Source organism: Rattus norvegicus, chromosome 6 (assembly GCF_021556685.1).
Source record: "Rattus norvegicus strain SHRSP/BbbUtx chromosome 6, alternate assembly SHRSP_T2T, whole genome shotgun sequence".
NCBI lineage: Eukaryota > Metazoa > Chordata > Mammalia > Rodentia > Muridae > Rattus > Rattus norvegicus.
Window position 1 is genome coordinate 49,835,251 of NC_141539.1, and position 7,250 is coordinate 49,842,500.

Below are 7,250 nucleotides of genomic sequence, written 5' to 3' on the forward strand. Positions count from 1 at the left end.
GTTAGAACCATTGCTACTAAGGAAGAAAACTTTGTATTGTACAATTAATAGATGTGGACAAAGGAAGGGAAACCATTAATGTAAAGTAACTTCTGAAATAAAAGTATTTCCTTTAAACCACAAAACGTTTACTATCAAAGAAAACACAATGACTAAAGAAAAACACCTAAAGAATGTATCATAGCATGCATAGTTCTTATGATACAGGCACAAAGTGAGGACATGTGTATTATAATAATAAATCTGAATGGAATGGCATATTCAAAGATCTGGAAGAAAATAACTATCAACTTATTATTGGTACTTACACAACTGATTACTATATGCAGCAAAGTTACCTTATGCAGATGTGAAGAACTTCAAGATAAGCATAAACCAAGGAAATTAAGGCAAACCAGCAGATCATCATGTGAAATATCTATATCCTATCCCAAGCAGGCATGATAATAATACACAATCGTGGGAGAATGGGAGACAATAAATACACTGGGAAGGTGGTAAATAAGAAAATGTGAATTAGTTATAAATTAAGGATGGTTAACATAATAATCCATCTAAACCCATTATGAAAAGTAATTTAAATTAACACGACCTATTCCAGATGCCAAAAGAAAGACAGCAAAATGACCAGACTTAGTATAATATAATATTATGTATATATATATACATATATGTGTGTGTGTATACATATATATTTAAAGACTATAGTAAGTGAATATTGTGGGATCTAGTTTTATGAAATAAACACTAGTAGGTATAAAGGCCAAGACTAGTATAATAGAAGGAATGACTTTACTACCTTATTTTCACTTTTTAAGTAGGTTATTAAGACCAAAGAAATCAGCATAATTATGCCACATCCATGTCCATAGACCTCTGGATGTATCCAATGTGGGCATGGTAATTGATATATAGATGCATCTAATATATTTCTAAAGAACAATTCACCCAAGATGACATGAATGTTTTTTTTTTATTTCATGAAACATTTCCCCCAGTAGATAATATATTACAAGGAAATATTAACAAGTGCAAACAAAATGCCATGCGTCATATTTGATAATAATGGAGCAAAACAAAAAGTCAACAACAACAACAGGAACTACAGAAAATAATACCAGCGTGGAGATCTGACAATAGATTTCTGAATGATTTGTGACTTAAGAAGTCAAAAGTGTTCAAATTCTCTAAAGTCAAATGGAAATGGAAACACTATGTACTAGAGCATGTGGCTAGAACAAATACTGCATGAAGGGAGTTTATACATGAGTGTCTACTTTGAAAACAGATAGATCTTAAATAGATAGCCTAATGAGGAACACCATGTTTCTAAACAAAACAGACTAAATGTACATCCCACAGAAGAAAGGACATAATGAAAGTCACAGAGAAAAAAATAACTGAAATAAAGGCAAACAAAACAATATCAAAACACCATTAAAGCAAGGACCTCATTCTTAGAAGGGACAAGCAGTGTTCACAAATGACCAAAGGAGGTAAAGACCTCAATAAATAAAATTACTGATAAAAAAAATGGAGATTATAATGGAGGCCACTGAAATCCTCGTGATGCCCTGAGAGCTATGTTCCAACAACATGGAAAATCTAGAAAGAAAAAGAAAATGTTTGGATGATAGTGTATACACTATCAAGCATGAAACAAAAACTGTGAAGAACTTAGGTAGATCAACAGGAACCCAGGAGATTAAAGGAGCAAAATTCCTCCCAACAAATAAAAGGTCATCACTGAATTTAATTTAGATAGGTTTCATTTAAATTTGCGTTTAGAAATTAGTTATTTAAGACTTTGTTAATAGGTTTGCAATGGAATATTGGATTAACTAAAACTTATTATGAAGCCTCAAATTTGGGATGATTTGTGTGCTGGGCTTGTAGGGATGTTCTATCATACCCAGCTAATCAGACCTTTGAAGAGCTAATATCAATACTCTTCAAGCCACTCCATACAATAGAAATTGAAGGTAGTCTTCCAAATGCTTTATATAAAGCCAACATTTCTTCCTCCTGCCTCCAAGTATACACACACACACACACACACACACACACACACACACACACACACGCACACACACACAAAGGAGTTAAAAGAGTTAAAATTCTCTAAACTCAAATGGCATGTACATGTACAAAAATCAGTTCAAAGGTGAATCATAGATCTGAATGTAAGATCTGAAACTTCTAAAGCACAGAAACAATATGGGAAGTAGAAGAAGCAGTAGGAAAAAACAGAGGAAGCAGGAGGGGAAACAGAGGAAGCAGTAGTAAAACAAGGAAGCAGTATGGGGAAAACGAAACAATACCGGAAACAGGAAACAATGAGGAAAACAGAGGAAATAGTGGGGAGACAGAGGAAGTGGTTGGGAAAATAGAGGAAGCAGTAGGGGAAACAGGAAACAGTAGAACAGAGGAAGTAGTAGAGGAACCGAGGAAGCAGTAGGGAAAACAGATGGAGCAGTAGGGGAAATGGGAAGCACTTTGTAGAATATTGGCATGGGTGATGGTTTCCAGGATAAGATTCCAATAGTTCCAGATACACAACAAGAACTGACCAAGAAGGGACAGTCCAGTTCTACAGCTTCTGCACAATAAAGGGAACAGCCAATAGAATGAAGAGACTGACCATAGAATGGGAGGAAGAGTCTGACAATCATTCTTGTGACAGGAGATTATCAGTCTAGACATAATGAACACATCAAGGTACTTAACACAACCAAGTTGGCAAAAACTGGGTGACATAAGTGCATGCTTCACAGAAGTGTAAATAAGTAATAAGTATATGAAACAATATAAACTATCAATCTTGCCCCAATCAGAAGGTCTATCATACATAAGGAAATAAATAATTAAAATATTACACACATCAGAAAGGGTACAGAGATGAGGAATCTTATACACTGTTATTTAGAAAATAAATTAGTCAGGTCATCTGGAGAGTGTTTAGAATTTCCTCAGAAAAGTGAATACATAAAACTCCAGTGAATGTGTCCAAAGGGAATGAAATCAGCAGAGAAAGGGTATATATACACATACATAAGCCAACACACTCATATACAACATATTCATACACATATATACATATGTCATATACATGTATATGCACATGCACATGCATATATGTGCACATGCACATGCAATCACATATATACATGCGTATATCATATGCCCACATGGTACTATTTATAGAAGGCAGCACATGGAATCATCCTTGGTTCCTGTGCTTGCTAATCTTTGTCAACCTTATACAACCTAGAGTCATCTGGGAAGAGAGAATGTCGATTGAAGAATTGACTCCATCAGATTGGCCTGTAGGGATGTTTGTGAGGCATTCCTTGATTAATGGTTGGTGTGACAGGAGCTGTCACCCACTGTGGCTAGTGTCACCCTTGGATATGTGGTTCAGAGTTATAGAAAGAAACCACACCATGAGCAGGTTTCCTCCATCATCGGTACTTTCGGTTCCTGCCTCAGGGTTCCTGCTTCATGCTCCTATGCTGGGTTCCCTTGATGATGGACTGTACCTGCAAGCCAAAGACACTTCCTGCCCAAGCTGGTTTTTGTCAGAGTGGTTTATCACAGAGCAGAACATTAAGTGGGAGAGTTTGTATGACTAGATTAAGGAAAAGGAAACAATACACCAGCATGCTAAAGCATCAGCCCAGGGCTGGAGAGATGACTCAACGGTTAAGAGCTCTTCCAGAGGTCCTGAGTTCAAATCCCACCAGCCACATGGTGGCTCATAACCATCTGCAATGGGATCTGATGCCCTCTTCTGGTGTGTCTGAACACAGCAATAGTGTGCTCACATACATAAATAAATCTTTTAAAAAAAAAAGAGTGAAACAAAAGCATCAGCCCATCATAAAGATGTAAATCACGCGATACACAAGGAAATGCATTAAACTGAGGAATATTAGACTAAGCAAAATAAGCCTGACACTGAAAAGCAAGTCATTCATGTTTTCATCTATCTATATGTTTCTCTAAATGGTTTGAAAGAAATGGGTGGAGGAGGGGAGGGTTGCATCAAAACAAGGCAATAGGAGAAAGCACGGATTACAGTATTGATAGAAGGTCAAGTCGAATTTTGATAAACCATCAGAGTTTGTTCAACTTGCCTTTAACTATATTGAGAAAGAGATAGGGTATAATGATGGGAAGCATAAATAAAATCACTAAATATGGATGGCTTTGTACCTCCTTGCAAATTTTCCTTAAGTCTGGTATTCTTTGTAATTGGCATCCATGTAGTTTCTTTTCTGCACATTTTGCAAAGCAATGCAGGGATTTTGCTCTTTAGCTTTTGTAAAATAAAGAAAATTAAGGGACGGCAAGTCTAGTGTTGTCAGATGTTCACATGGATTAACCTTAAAATGTGTATAAGACTTACTCTCAAAACTGGCCTCAATCTCCTTGTATTATTTCCCCGCCTCTGCTGAGACAGGCTCTCATATTCTTAATGGTGGAAAGTGCAGAGTGCATACATTGATTCCTCGAGAGAGTTCCAGAGGTTAGAATGATGAAATGGATGTTCCTGGAATAAAACTCAAAGCACTGGGGGGAGGGACAAATTTTCTGGAGCCCTGAGGATAACCTGTCATGCTGCTTTTCCCGGTTTCCAGAGAATGCCTGTGGCCCTCATCTCAGGGACTCATTTCAAGAACAACAACAGATAGGATTAGTCTCATTTGGCTCTCTCTGGTCTTCCATCCGATACAGGCAGTCAGGACCTTAATCACTTCCGAGGGCTTCTCACATAGTGAGGTTACCCTGTGAGGCTACAACTATGTCCATAGCTATGAGCAGCATATGAGACATCTATTTTTATTACGTTTTTATTGCTATGCTAAAACACCATGACTAAAACAACTTATAGTAGGAAAAAATTATCAGAGGATTACAGTTTTAGAAGGACAGGAGGCCATCGCCATCATGGCGGGAGTGTTGCAGCAGACAGTCAGGCATGAAACTGAAGCAGTAGCTCTGAAGTTACATGTGGTCCACAAGTCAGAGTGAAAGAGATAAGTGAGAATGGCATGGGCTTTTGAAACTTCAAAGCCCACCCCTTCTGACATACCTCCTCCAACAAGGTCACACTTAATCCTTCCTAAGCAGTTTTACCAACTGGGCACCAAGCATTCAAACCTATTAGTTCATCTAGGCTGTTTCCACTAGTAGCACCACACTGCCTGTTCCAATTGTGAAGACTGGTGACATTACTTTCCATCATTATTGGGAACAACATTCAATGTATTTCGACTCCAAAATCTCAGAATGAATCCCAAATTGTATGGCTGTCTCCAGGGCAAAATTTAGGGTTAATCTAGGCTGTGTCCATCTGTAGCCAAGTGTGCTTCACATATGCCCCATGTGCTACTTTGAGCAGCCCCTAGTAATCACCATGCTTTCCTCCAGTGACAACATCCATCACCTTGCATAGAGATTGCCCCACTTTCCCTGTTCCCTCCTGTCTCCATGAATTGGTACACACCATTTCTTAGCTGGTCTGGGTCTTTCTCCACAATGCTTTATAGGATTTTCTACTGTGTATGTGTCATCTACCAATAGATGCACATGTTATCGTATTACCTATTGGTTGAATGAATAGACCATTGTAAGAGACTCAGTCAACACTTGACTCTTGTCTATGTATCCTTTGAGGTCCACACATTTTCCTAGGTATATTTTGTTTCTTTAGGTTTTTAAACACTACAATCTGGCTGGAGTCAACTTGTGACTTTTGTGTCCAGGTGACTTTGCCTGGCTCTATTCTGTTTCCTGTATCTTAATTATTTGATCTACCTGATGGTCACTCCTGGTGCCCCTGCCAAGATATCAGAGCATCTACTAGTGTCCAAGCTCAACGCCTTGACTTCCTGGGGCCATTTCTGGAAAGAGGAGCCTTCAGACTTGTGTGTTCCAATGGGTGATTTAATAGATCTGCCAGATAGTTAATTTCTGCGATCTCTTTGTGACCTTCCATCATCTGAACATGCTCAGAAGGGTCTACACTTTGGACTAGCATTTGTATTTGATACCAGTACTGCTGCTTCATGCTATCTTGAGGAGGAAGATGTGCAGGACAAGATTTTATTTATGGAGAAGAAAAGGTGACACAATATACCCCACACGTAGCCAGCTTCCCAAATAGACACAACTGAGCTGTGTCTGTCTAGGAGGTAGTGATGATGAAGTTTATGACCACCATGGTGACAGGGCAATCTTTAAGGATTAATCAGGAACATTGGAAGGTCCATCTCTGTGGAATTTGTTTTCATTGTGATTTATTCTTTCGTCAGTCAACAATCAGCTACTTCCTAAGAAAATGTTTTTCTCTTCTGTGACCTAGTATTGTCAACATGACAGAATCTAGCATCTCCTGGGAGAGGGAGCTTTAGTCATGTGAGGAGGGGGAAGTATCCTAATTGTGCTAATTGAGCGGGAAATGCCAGCCCACAGTGGGTGGCATTTCATGATCTGGATCCTGGACTGGATAAAAAGACGGAGGGAGCTGAGACCTTCTGTTCACTGTTCTTTACTTCTAACTTGATCCAACGTGATTCTGGACTACTGTCCTGTGACTACCCTGTTACAAAGAACTATAGCATAGAACATCAAGCTAGATAAACTCTTTCTCCCACAAGAGTTGCATTTGTCAGCGTATTTTATCATCAAAATAGGAAAAAAAGACACCTTCCTCCAAAACTCTCAGATGTTGACATGCCTCTCCTTGACATTGGCACAAGGCTTTTGCTCTCCAAAGAGGAAACTTAAAGGAAGTGGGATGTCATTCCTGGTCACAGATTTTACACTAGAAATTTTGGGGAGTAATTATGGCATTGTTCAATGCTGACCCTGAGGTTGGGAAGGACTTAGAATTTCTGCCTATCTTGTGATGAAAAAAAAAAACAAACAAACAGAAGAGGCCCCCTTCGCTAGGCTCACACAGCTAAGAAAGACCACAACTGAGGTTTGACTTGTTTCTAGTATTCTCAAGGTTCTCCTGTCTTTTTCTAATTGCATGATGAGAAAACCTTACAAACCCAAGCAGAGGCGAGAGTTACTCTTTAGGACCTCCTATGGTCCTAGTCACCATTCATTTGAAGTCTTTATGTGCCAGCTGTGATCTGTAGCTAAGGTGCTAGTTGGAAGATATTCCAGGCTACACAGAGAGACTATCTGAACAGAAATCTACAACCAAAAGTTGACAAAGTGAAAGTCGAAAGCTGGGG